Source organism: Adiantum capillus-veneris, chromosome 27 (genome assembly GCF_014529385.1).
Source record: "Adiantum capillus-veneris isolate H3 chromosome 27, ASM1452938v2, whole genome shotgun sequence".
Classification (NCBI taxonomy): domain Eukaryota; kingdom Viridiplantae; phylum Streptophyta; class Polypodiopsida; order Polypodiales; family Pteridaceae; genus Adiantum; species Adiantum capillus-veneris.
The window spans coordinates 92,410,710-92,424,554 of NC_140957.1; the positions used below are offsets into that span (position 1 = coordinate 92,410,710).

Consider the following 13,845-nt stretch of genomic DNA (forward strand, 5'->3'; position numbering starts at 1 on the left):
GGTCATCCTGACAGACAATTGTAACATATCTATTAGGCACTAACATAATGTCAATACTTAGGGAAGTGACTCGGATGGGGCAAGGAGACCCCTTGAGATCGTTAATCTCAAGAAGTGACCCTTAACAAGAAAACAAAATAGCTCTAGAAGCAAACCAACACTCAATGATTAGGAAAATCTGCCTATGTCCTTTCTCACAGCTCTAGGTCATCATGCCATTTCGGCACTTGTACGGACTCGAAATGCAATGAAACTCTAGGAGGAGGTCTATGACACCTAGGGGCACTGTCCTACCAAGTCTGGTTGCAATTTAACAAGTACCAAAATCACGATCCATCGTGAAAAAGGTCGTGAAAATTGCAATAGAACTATTCAACAAGGTCGCCCTATCGTCTACGAACACTCTCCTATGGTCAAAATGACTAAAAACAGTGATTTAAGCACTAAAATATGAAGATTAGGCTCACAAACGCGTAGTTGCAAACCACAACAAAACAGACAATGCTTAAACACTTAAAAAAATAGCAAAGAGAGAGGAACACAATGCAAGTTTTGATATTGAAAATGGATTACCCAATCGTTAGAAAAGCTGATTACAAGTTGGAGCAGTTTTGTAGCTTGAGCGTACATACAACAGAGCTCTCTCTTCACTAAAGATAAGCCTTTTTTCCACATTTAGGTTATTGACATCTATACCTAGGTCATTCTAAATGGTTAGTGGCCAGTTCACATGAACCTTTACAATTGTCATGATAGAATTACAAGTCAGGGAATCAACCTGCTACTCTTAAATCAAGATTTATATAGAGTATCACTATACTCGCTCCGAAAAATAATAGAATAACAATGTTGTGTCCGGCTATGTGTCCGACCAGATGGACGCTCATTTGGTCAATCCTCAAACAGGAGAGAGGTAGAGGGGGAGAGAGAGAGAGAGAGAGAGAGAGAGAGAGAGAGAGAGAGAGAGAGAGAGAGAGAGAGAAAGGAGGAAAGGGAGAGGAGATGGCACTGCTACATCCTCAATGGTGGGTGAAACTTTTAGCAAGGTATCCCTGAGAATGCAAGGTACCTTGCTCTGTTTCTTTAAAAATTCACCAATTATTACAGTGGATATTACCACGTATATTTTCAGGTTTTGATTTTCTAAAACGTTGAAAAAGGATCCAATGTTGCAAGGGAATCGATGTTTCAATCTCCAAGTGTCCTTTTTTGTACAATATTTTTTCATCTCTATGTTTTCCTACTAATTAGATTGTTTTTTTAATTGTTTCTTTAGGAATTTATCCTCTTTGCACTCTTGAAATTTACCCACCCCCCCCCCCCCTCTACCTCCGCACATCTATAATTCCTATTTATTTTCTAGAGCACATGTTTTTATTTTTTTTGAATTATACTAATTGCAGTTCACATGTGTGTAGGTCAATGGGAATGATCGAGGCCCTCCCAACTGCCCCGAACACATGCAATGGCTCAAGGAAAAGCTCCCTTGCCCTTGCACCAAGTGAAAAAAGGAAATTCCTTGCTTGAGGTTCATGCCTTGGAGCATGTGGAGAGTGAGGGGCTCTATATCCTTTGAAAAAGCGCTTGAGGAGATTGGAGCACCACCTCCCCTTGCTTAAGGATGCTCCCCATTGGTCCGGGTTCGATGGTGGTGCTCTGGCATGAAAATCTAAAAGACAATATTAAGAGATACTGAGCAAAGGGGGTGCTACCATTTAACGAGCCTTGAAAAGCGAGCGAGGGATACAGAGAGAGCGAGACACATGAGTTGAAGATATCTTGTAGCTGAAATCCTAGTAATACTCGACTACGCTTAACTTTATTTTTTTTCTATGTTTGTATACAAACTATGTACGCTCCATTTCCTTTTTTTGCTTATTCCTCAACACCGTGTAGGAATTTTACTGAGCATTTTCAATTCTAGGTTATATTTATCCCCACTCTCTCCTTAAGTTAGTACTTACCATGCTTGCCATATCTTTAAGGAATAAACATCCATGACTTCTTTGTCATTAAACCATAAACAAAAATATTTTTGACATAAGGAGGATTATAATTACAATTTTCTAGAGAGACACACAAATAATACGCTCATACTTTTCATATGTAGATCATGACTAGAGCGAGTGTGTGTAACAAACAAACTAAACAACAAAGAGAAACTGATGAAAAACCAAAGAGATTATAATAGAAAGCATGACTCTAATGTAAAAAAAAACCACAAAGATTTAAGACCAAAGAGACCATACTATGGAAAAGACACCAAAGGAGACGTACTGCTTGAGAAAGACATATTAACAACCACACTCTACATATTAACAACACACTTTACATAAATTGCTTCATCCACAAACACATGGTTACCATTCATAAGAGACAACAATTGTTTTTTCAAAATCGATATTAACACCTTGCATATGTCTTAAAACCAAAGCATAATTAGCGAGCACTACAATAAGATGCTATCAAAGTAAACATCCAGATAAATGTTCTCAAGTTGTACAATTATTTATCCTCCTCACACTCGTCATCAACAAAATCACACTTTCTTCTTTCCCTCCTTGGAGTAGCAACAAAATCATCATCAAATGAGTCATTTGCCGCCATTCTTTGTGCCTTTAGCTCTGCATAAAAAGGAAGCGTACTGAAAAAGTGTTCCCACCAATAACAATCAATGTTATATCCACAATGACACCTATCTTGAAGCTTAACAAAGGCACAAAGAAAAAAGTAACTTTTCATGACATACACATTGATAAACATACATAAAGAAAGAGCATTGAGTGAAAATCAATCTTATTTATACTATAGCTACTAACTACATTATAAAAGGACTAGCTAAATTCAAAAGAAGGCCACAAAGAACATCATCATGTCTATGGCACACAATCCACCATCTCAGAACTAAAAACTAAATAAAGAAAGTACCAAGAGGTTACTTATAAGTCAAATATCCATGCAAGTAAGCATACAAAGTAAGCAACATAGGTGTAAGAGACACCCATGTAAAACTTACTAGTCATCCATCAAAAAAGGATTTCCAAGCGGTTTGAACACAAACTCCTCCACTCCTCTTGTATGTTCTTTTTCCTTTGATGCAATTGGCCTCTTCTCACTTGATAGCTTAATAGTTTCCACCAAATCCTTGATGATTGATGCATCATTTTCAAAAGCAAAGCATGTATATCCCAATATCATGGTTGCATGTGATAGTGGTGCCGTACCACAACCCATGTCAATCACTAAACCCCCTGGAGAACAACAAGTGCGTAGGACACAAGCCATGAAGCTCATACTCTTTTGAACTGCTCCACAAATCAATCTAGAGGATTGTGGATGTTGTGTCTTCTTGCTTTCAGGCATGTAATGAGCCCAAAAATCATCATCGCTTTGCAATAAATTAGCTTTGAAAAGATCTTTACTATCCTCAAAATATAAAGTTGGATAGTAACCCATTCAATGAGCAAATATGAGTATGTTGCACCGTACCTATCATGTATATCACAATAGAAAAGTATTGGCATTAAATCATCAAACCATTACTTTTAGAGCTTGGTATTATCAATTGTTATGCAATTACTCACACTGCGAGTGTTTTCTCCTTGTTTGCAACCTCCATATGGTATTTTGCTTTCCATCACCACTCTTCTTGCCACGACTAGACCTTGACAATATGCATACTTTTCAATCCAAGTGAGGCAAGGACCTACAAGTTTCAACCACAAAATTTTCAAAAAATAAAAGAACAAATAAATCTTTTAAGAAAAATTCAATGTAAGTAGGATTACCATCCAATGGGCTAATCATGACCAACCAACCATCATTAGCAAGACTAGCAGCCCCAATGGAGATACCATAGCGTACATGATCCTCTGTCAACATATACCACAAAGGAACCTCCTCGCCAACATCTATTCCCACCATACTTGTGGGAAAGTCTATCAAAACAAGTCCTCCTGCCCATTTCACTTTTTCCTCTCCATGATGATAATGATTGTCTTTATAAGCATGCAAGCTGAAAAATTCATGCATCTTTCCATATGCCTCATTCTTTCTTCCTTTCTCAAAATCTCTACCCATTTCAATATAATCACCAACACAACATTCAAAACTATATTCAAAACATGTGTCTCTATAAGATTCTATCTTTGATGGCCCATTGTGAATATATGTCACAAATTCCTTTGCAAGAGTTGAATCTTCTGCAAGTTACACACACACATAAATACTCTTTAGGAAAGCAAATGAGCACACAAAGATATCATGCTTTTTATATATAACAACTCACCTAATACATTATCACTTTCTACAAGAATTTCTGCAATCTCTTGAGTATGAATGTCTTTCTCACCATAACCTAATATAGAGAAAACCCATAAAAGGACACACATTCAAAGAGAACCCAAAAGCTTGTAACACTTGTATCAAATGGTTGTATTTAAGGAGAAAAGACTAACCTCTTGATTTGCTAGTGATGTCTTTCTTTGATGCTTTCTTTGTAGCCTCTTTGTGCAAAGTAGCCGTAGAAGCTGTGGATCTCTTACCAACATGAAATTTATACATATCAATCTCCTCCTCCAAATGATTCCCCTAAGTAAAGTCTATCCACCATGGACAATTTTCTATCTCCCATTTACTCAATCCTTGCATGGTAGAAGGAAACATGAATAAAGGAGAGTCACCACTTTACACCATGCCTTGCAAACACTTGGTATTTCACCAAGCAACTTCTTGACAACAAGGTGTTTAGAAAACCTAAAATAGACACACATATTAAAAAACAACATTCAGAGCAATGCAAACCAAAAACAATCAAAGCTAAAAAGAGCATTCAATGTACCTAAAACAATACGTTGTGCCGCTTTTTCAAGTTCCATGGACTTATTCTCCTTTGTCTCATTACCACTTTTTCCTGATTTGAGATCCCCTCTTGCATCTCTACTTCTCAACATTTGAAACATATACTTACGGGCTTCCAACTTCACTCCATCAAAATACTTTCTTAAAGTAGGGTCTAGTGGCATTGTTGGTGGGTCCTCCATGCTTTCAAGTGAAGATTCAAGTAAGGACATGGCCACGCTTTCAACCCTATCCAAAAAGATTTCTCTCACCAACCAAATGTCACAAATTAACATGCAAAAACATGAATTTAGCATTTAGACATACCAATGTCTTCCAATACTTCTAAATGATAAATTGACTTACCCTTTAAAACCAGCTTCTCTTGTAGGTATCAAGTATTGCTCCCTTGTAATTCTTGGAGCTTCTAATAGTTTCAAAATTCTAACTCTTTTTTCAGATTGTAATTCAGAAGTTGCAAGCATTCTAAGTTTCTCCAATGTCACATATGAGTCTTTACCCTCAAATTGCAAATCAAACAATGTCTTTTTTCATTGCTCACCCAGTTTGGGATGTATGCAAAGTAAAACCTGACAGAACTTTAATTATATATACCGAAATTCTCAAAATGAAAAATAATATCAATTACTTGTTTTGTGAAAATAAACATACCTTGCCAATTCTATCCGAAATTCGTTTCTGAATCTTCGACTTCTCCTTTCATAACGTATCCTCCCTTTGTTCTTCTAGCATAGTTCTTTCAATTGTTTCCGTTGCCGATGCAACTTCCTTGTTATATTCAACCTTTACATATCCCATAAATAAAAGTTATAATTGCATACACGAAATCTATCTATACAAAAAAAAGTTTAATTAAGTACCTGAAACACAAGCCTTGCCAAGTAACCTCTCGAAAATGGAAACCATGACTCTTTGCTTCTGCAACCTTTGACTAACTTATTCTCCTCCTCTTTTAAAGACTCAATATACTCTTTTGTATCACTCCCACATATGTTGTTGGTGTTATAAATTAGCACATCTCGAAGCAATGGTTTAATCACTGCATGCTCATTTAGCCTATTGCATAAAGAAGGATATGATAACTTATTAATTAAACCTTTGAGAGAACAATGCACAACCAAAATTACCAAAAAAAGTAACTTACACGTTCATGCGTTGCAAAGAAGCAAGAAGGGCTATATCTGGAACCTTCCTTGGATCTATGAGAGTGCATATAACTCTCACATGTCTTGATTTATCATCTTTAAAAAGTTTGGTTATAACTTCCATCCAAGCCTTTGTCGTGTGATTCCCCTCCCACACAAAAAAACATTTTCTTTGACATAAATTTCAGCTCTCCTTTTAAGGACACCTCTTTTTCAAACTCCATATCTGCTTCCAACCACATAGGATCCCAAGAAGCCTTAATGATATCTGTTACCAAGGTTTCTTCCCCATTGCAAAGACAAGTAGAGACAGCAAACGTTCCCTTCTCTGGCATATAGTTCTCTATAGCAAATGCAATTTTAAGTGAACTTAGATCTTTTCAGAGACCTCTTACTTTTGCATGTGGCAGTAACCTACATAGAGGTATGCGAGGACACCTATCAGCTGGCAATACCCTGCAACAACAAATAACATCACCACCTGCAGCTAGCTTGATATTACTTGCTATAAGAGCATTGTTTCCATCTTCATCATCATTCTCTATAACTTCAGAGTTTACATCTTTGTCTTGCACGACATTCGTTGGTTGAGGTAAAGGGTTTGTGTCAACATCAATCTCTTCAGCTTCAACAAAAGCCACTTTCTTCTTTAAACTTCTGTTGGGACTTTGCTCAGCGGGTGTCGACTTTGTTGTCTTCCTCTTTGCAGACTTTCCCATTGCAAACCTGCAAAAGAAAAACCATCAAAAGCTTCCAGTTGAAACCACATTGCTTCATTGCTTCACCAGAGGTTTCAAACTTGCATTTGGAAACGCAAGATGCAACCCCATGGTGAGCACACAATTTGTTGCGAGAAATCTATGCATGAAGAGTAGTTTAAACAAAGAGTGATGATCACTTTAATTAAGGGTTCATTAACAAAGCCTGCACCATCACATTTCACATGTCGATCACATTAACAAAGCCTGAAAAATCACATTTCACATGCCTACCTCGCAACTGTTGAGCTGACAGCACTCAGCTAAATTTGCAAACTGGCTACGAGAATATGATAGGAAATCTGCGAACTGACTGCCGTGACAAAAAATCTGTGAACTGAATTGCCTAACAGAAATCTGCAAACTGCAAGCCAAATCAATTGTTATGTACACCAGAAATAAACCAAAGGCAACCAATGTAAGTTCTTTAAATTTTAGAGAGTGTTTATTACATTGAAACATAGTTTCCAACATAATTTTTACTTGGGTATTTACTATTTCATATGTACATGTGAATCAACCATGTCAGTACTCTTGAATCGGTCAAGTTTGAAAGAGCATGTGCGCGCATGCACAAAGAGAGAGAGAGAGAGAGAGAGAGAGAGAGAGAGAGAGAGAGAGAGAGAGAGAGAGAGAGATTTCCATTCATCCTCATGTATAATGTGTCTAATCAGATTTTAAACATCTCTCTCACAACTACTTGTCAGTTGGTTCATTTCTAAGTTCTCCTCTTTTAAATACAATTGTCTTGTATGGGGGATGTAATACAAGAGAACCTGTCAAACTTGTCACAGCATGAAAATTCTGGCTCGTTTCTTTAATGCACTGTCACTTTCAAAGATGGATTACATGAGAATTTTTACTCTTGAGTACAAGGACAAACATTTTGACTCTCCCACTGTTGTTCAATGTAGAATGTCTACTTTCTTCCCACCTTTATACATCTTCACCAAGCCTTGCTGGAGAGCGTTTCCAAACGCAAGATGTCGAGAGGTGGTGACATGCCTTAGGCAGACCGTGGCTAAGATATGCAAAGGTGAAGCACGATTGGAACAGAGACAGAATCTGTATAAGGAAAGACGAAAAAAAGATGTGTATTCACTTTGGGAACTCAACAATGACGGCAAGGCATGCAGAAACATGCAACATGGCTGAAGTGCTAGAAGATGACGAAGAAGAGGCCCTACTACAGCAAAACCCACATGTGGTACCACTTTTCTCAGTTCATGTGGATAGGATGCTTGAGCAAGTAAGAAAGAAAGGGAAACTTGAATCAAAGGACCTAGAAGAGTTGATCAAAGGAGAGGACCAGATAATAAGCAATGATCAAGATAGCAGGGAGCAAAGAGAAAGAGAAATCAAAGCATGGGTGAAAGATCAAGCAATGAAAGAAGCAAAGCTAACTGTGTGGGTGAAACTAGACCAGCTATAGGAGGTCAACATAGGCACCCCAGAAGAGCAGAAAATGGTGAAAATCAGTCAACAATTGGAAAGAGAGTTTTGGGAACAGCTCATCAAGCTGTTGGAAGAGTATAACTGTGTCAAAGCTAGGTTGCGTTGAGAGCCTTCTGCTTCTTGTAGTCTTGTGGTGGGGCGTCTAGCACTGTAATTCATGAGAGCACATGCTTCTCTAACCTATCTCTCTAGGCAAGAGAACTCAACAATAAAAACTTCTCCAATGGGGCATCTTCCACGGCCACTACAGGTGAGCATTGCAAGGACGTAAAGCATTACAGGTCCTTCTAAAGAATACGGTGCTATTGTGATGAAGCCGTACTTGGTTTCATCTAGCACCATGTCTCCAAATAGTTGTTGCAACACCTTGCCCCTTTTTCTTCTCAATTAAGCATTCTGCATATGTGACGTTCCTAGAAATCTCCCATTACCATTGCCAAAAATTCCACTTGGCTGTAGGTCATCACTCATAATTACTGTATCCGTGTAACCACTTCCCCCTTGCGCGTAGCTAACTTATTAATCCTTCCGGGGAATGTTGATTTCCGTAGCTAACTTATTAATCCTTGGAAACATGACAGACTCAATAGCAACTCTGACCCCTACTTCATCTGTAGCGGGTTCAGGTGGAGCATCTCCAAAAACATCCATCAGATTTGTCAAATGACATGGAGTAGTGTCATCAAGAGGGTCAAAGCTCTGTGTTCAACCTCCCATTCATTATGAGTCTTGCCAGCTGCCATCTGCCGCACGAATTATCACCTTGAAACAATGTCTGGTTCATCCTAAGTGAATGCATACATGGGTACATATACACATGGGTCATTCTGGAATGTTGAGTTCCTAACCTCATCATAGCGAGGCAATGCATTTTCACCAACAAGGCAATGCTTATGAGCTCCCTCATCATAGCGAGGCAATGCATTTTCACCAGCAACTAAATCAAGAGACAATCATCCCAACACCTCCGTAGGTCTTCACCAAGACCTGAGGAATAGCGTTTGGAAACGCAAACTACAAGGGCATGGTGTGGAGTACACTACCCTGGAAACGCAAACTGCAAGGCCCTTCCAATTTCAATCACTTCCACCCTATTTCATTTCTAGAGATCACATGATGGCTTAAAGATAGATTTTAATTAAAAAGAGATTTATGATGGCTGACCTGCGCACTGGCTGAAAACCTGCGCGGAACTGATTGGAACTGCCCAAGCTGAAAATCTGTGTGGAACTGCGAACTGCTTGGAACTGCGAAAATATGCCAACGCTTCTCTCCTCACCTGGCTTCTCCAATTTGCGTTTCCAAACGCAAACTTCAAAGCCTTGGTGAGGACTCAAAACCTCAAAAACTCAAAACCTCCAACCTGAGAGCCTTTAGCTCCACACTCACGTCTCATCAGTGCTCCCATGAAAGCGTTTCCAAACTCAAGCATAAAACCCTTGGTGAGAAAAATAAAGTCCCCTCTCTCACCGAAGCTCTAAGATTTGCTTTTCCAAACGCAACAATGAAACCCTTGGTGAGAAGATAAAAACAAAATAATCGGCCTTGTTAGGACAGCGTTTCCTAATAGTTCTTGGAGACTCCTGTGAACAGTTCTTAGAGAGTGCAAAAACAGAGCAGTTCTTGGAGAGTGACTTTTGCACAATATTATTTAAAAATCAAAAAATTATTTAAAAATTAAAATTGATATTCACAAAAAATGCTTAAAACTTTAATGAGCATAGACCAAAAGGAAATGTTTTAAAATTTAAGTGAACATAAATCAAAAGCTACCTTCCTCGTAAATTGTGACAGAAGCTTTTACTTTCCTCGTGAATTGTGTTCTTTTATCTCTCATGGATCCTAGTCCATCCCTATCAAATAGATGATTGCATGAACTTTTCAAATGCCATCCCATTTATTACTAATGCCAACCTTTTTCTCGACATTTTCTCAAGGCTCAAGAAAATGATTTCTATGGATTTGGCTTTGGATATTAAAAGAGAACCTATCTTGTCTTGAGCTCTGCGTTTTTCTCTGGATGCTTCACTCTTACAATGCCTCACTCAGCTCTTATTACATATGAAGAAAGAGTTCTCTCAATTAGATATGACACAGAGATGTGTGATATTAGTCTCAGTGCTCTAAAGGAGTATTTTCTAACTTGCAGACCAAGACATCATTCTATCTGAAGCAACTTCTATAGATGATGTAGTTGTGTCTCTTTCTATAGTTTCATTAGAGGATGGAAGTCATGGGTATAGGCTTCATGATAACAATGGAGGTGTTTACAAGCTAGAAAAGCGACAAGTACAAAAATTGGTAGAAAAAGAGATTAGCATTCTTTCAAGTCTTCAAAAGCTTCCACTATTTAGCTCTCTTCATGTTGCTCTTTCTTTAGCACAAGCTAGTCAAAAACATGATGAGCTTCCGCTTGAATATGATGGCTACTGTTTGTTTGAACTTCCACCTTGCAAAGATGGTTCTAACATGAAAGGCTTGGATAAAAGGCTTGATGGACATGTTTGCACAACATACAAGACCGGATCTGTTGATGCCTTTAAAGGAATAGTGAGAATAAGTAGGTGTTGTGGACACTTAAAGTGTTATAACATTGATTGTGCTTGTGTAGATATGTTTGGAGCAGTGAATGAGACTCAGTGGAAAGGCAAGCTTCAATCTGCGCCACCTGTTGGACCATTGAACAAAGAAAATGGAGTTTTTATTTGTAAGCACTGTGGTGAATTACCAGAATGTATCAAAACTTGTCAAGCATTCATATACTACTGTATCCCTGGAGATAGAGATGGCACAACAAGATGTGCCATACACATGGGATTTCATAATCATCCAGTGGCAAAGGGGTTATCAAAAAAGATGGAGGAGGTTGTTCACAATAAGGTGTTCACGCGGGCAACCATTGAGCCTTCTAGCACATGCAATCAAATTGAAGTCTCAGTCACAAGGGACTTGATCATGGAGCTTTTGATTCATGATGATGGTGCTTCTCACAAGACTTCTTCAGAGGGTTACTTGCACAAAGTACTAGATCAAATTACTCCTATCTCTCAAAAAGCTCGAATCAGGAGGTCCTTCCAAGTTGCTAGAAAAGATTTTCTTCAAGGGGATAGTGGGTTGGATGCTATTTTGAGACTGAAACAAAGATGCATATATCCATTTATCGAAAGTGTTCTTTTTCTTGATCAACTTGGTGATGATAGCCGGCCACATGTGTTTAAGATGTCATCTAAGAGTCCAGGTTCAGGACTGGATCTTGTTAATCGAATGCAACTAGGTGGCTCATTGGAGGGCCAATGGGTTCATTTTGATCATGTGCATCGGGTGAAGGGGTGGTGCACAATGGGAGCCCATGTATATGATCCACATGTACGTGAGTTGCTCACAATCGCAACTTGTGAGTTTAAGGTGCAAGATCACCATGCTCAGGTTCAATTTTGGAAAATGTTAAACAACCAAATGGTTTTCCACTTCCTCAATTTAGAGGTTTCATGTCAGATGAGGATCAACAAAATTGGATTGCATTGCGCACAGTCTACTTTGGTGGTCCAAATAATAAGGTGGATGAGAAAGAGAGGTCTTGCAAGTTTCACTGGGAGACAAATATGGTGGATCACACTAAGAAGTGCATTAAGCTTGCCTTTCAAGAAGAGCACAAGTATATGTGCAGGCAGTGGAGAAGTGCACCTACTGAGATGGAGAAGGAACGATGTAAGCAAGCTATACAAAACTATTAGACTGACAACCACATTATTGAGGGACAACTACAAAGCTTACAACTATGGCTTACATGGTGGGATGCACGACCATCACATTGGATTGATCAATTTCTTACACAACACAAGGATTTGGGATTTGTACCATCAATTAACCTATCTGAATCTAAACATGCAAGTATTCGTGCTGCACATGGAGCAACAAAGTATGTCTCATTGTATGAGGCTACTGCTATTGACTTATGCTTAGCAGTGCAACAAAGTGCAAAATATAAGTCTTTTATGGATGGAAAATATCATGGTACTGGTCCGGACTTGAAACAACTAGCTGAAAGGCTAATGGAAGGACACACAACTCGAGCGATTGAGAAGAAGGTTATTGATTTGACTGCTTCTACAATGGATGCAGTAGTTCTTGCCTCTTCGGAGTATATGAGACAGCCCATGGAGCAAGTAAGTTTGCGTCAAAAAAGAAAGTTGGATCACTCAACTCCGATTCATGAGATTGACAGTCATAGACCTGAATATAATACCATCACAACCTCAAGAGCTATTCCACAATGTCCAAGCTTCAAAGTACAGCAGGTAAGGAGTCTGAAGTTGCAGAGTCCACTTGGGCCATTAGGAGAGCACCTCCTAAGGCTAAAGTGAGTTGTTTTGGGTTAATGAAGGAGACAGGTTAGAAGTACAACATTGAATCTATCATTTTTGGTCGCTAACCTTTCCTATATGGTCTTAAATGTTTTCTTGTCGATGTAGGTGAGAGGTGTGGGGTTGAGATCAACATAAATGGGGGAACAACATTGCATGGTGTTCCTGCCCCTTGCTTCAAAGGAAGAAGAAGATACCCAGGTGGCATACAAGAGCAGGTCATTTGGTTTTGAAATAGCAATGTGCAACATGCTTGGAATGTGCATGGATCTGCTATTTTTCTACTAGGTCTTGCACCTGGGGTGTAGCCCATCTCAAAGGGAACATTTCTATCTTTAGAAGAGACAAGTTTATTACGAAAGTCGGGCTTTGTTTTGGATGATGGCTCTCAAGAAAGTGCAGTTGTAGAAAGATTTCAATCTCAACCTCCTTTAAGTGCAACACAGCCACAAAAGAGGGATGGTGGAATGGTCAAATGGAGAAGCAAACTCACCAAAGATTTCAAGGATAAGATTGGATTGGCAACTAAAATGCATGCAACTATTCTTAGAGAGAATATAATAGTCCCAAACTAAGTGCACGTTTTCTTCTTGGAGTCAGAGGGATCAAAAGCACGTGGGATTTCATATTCCATCACAATAAGTCAATTTCCACGGTGTACATGTGAGGACTTTGTGAGACGAGATGCAAAGGCAAGTACTTATATTCCATGCAAGCATATATACTTTGTATTTTTAAGGACCCTTGGATTGGATGCAAATGTTCATGCATTTATGCATCAAGCTGCTCTCTCAAATATAGAGTTATTCCAAGCCTTGCAATGAAGACGTGTGCTAGTGGCTGCTTAAGCTAGTTTCACCTTTTAGCTATCAACTTCATCCTGTATAGAATTAGATGTTTTAGGTCTTGTATGGAAAACATATGCTAGCGATTTAAGCATGTTTTTCTTTTTATCTATCATCTATATCCTATTTTGGCAACTTAATTTTGTTGTACTAGCTATCCACAACAACCTACTCCCCCCCCCCCTTCCTCTATTACCTCTTTCTCTATTTCCACTTAACCTAGGCGGTGTGTGGAGATCATGATGTTTAATGACAAACCAAGTTATTTATGTGTACTTTTTTGCAGTCAAAAGCTCTTTGCAATGAGTCAAATCAAACCACATTCTCTCACTTTTAGTTGGCAAACTTTAGGTGTTGAGTCACTAAGCAATTTGAAGAGTATTCTTTTTGGTTGTTTCCTTAATGAGAACTGGAAAAG

The 13,845-nt window shown here is 38.7% G+C and overlaps 2 pseudogenes; both read right to left on the minus strand.

The window, feature by feature from the left end:
* Positions 1 to 2,505: 2,505 nt before the first annotated feature.
* LOC147422399 (uncharacterized) lies at positions 2,506 to 3,638 on the minus strand (annotated as a pseudogene).
* Positions 3,639 to 3,650: 12 nt separating this feature from the next.
* Positions 3,651 to 7,766, minus strand: LOC147422400 (uncharacterized; annotated as a pseudogene).
* Positions 7,767 to 13,845: the final 6,079 nt, after the last annotated feature.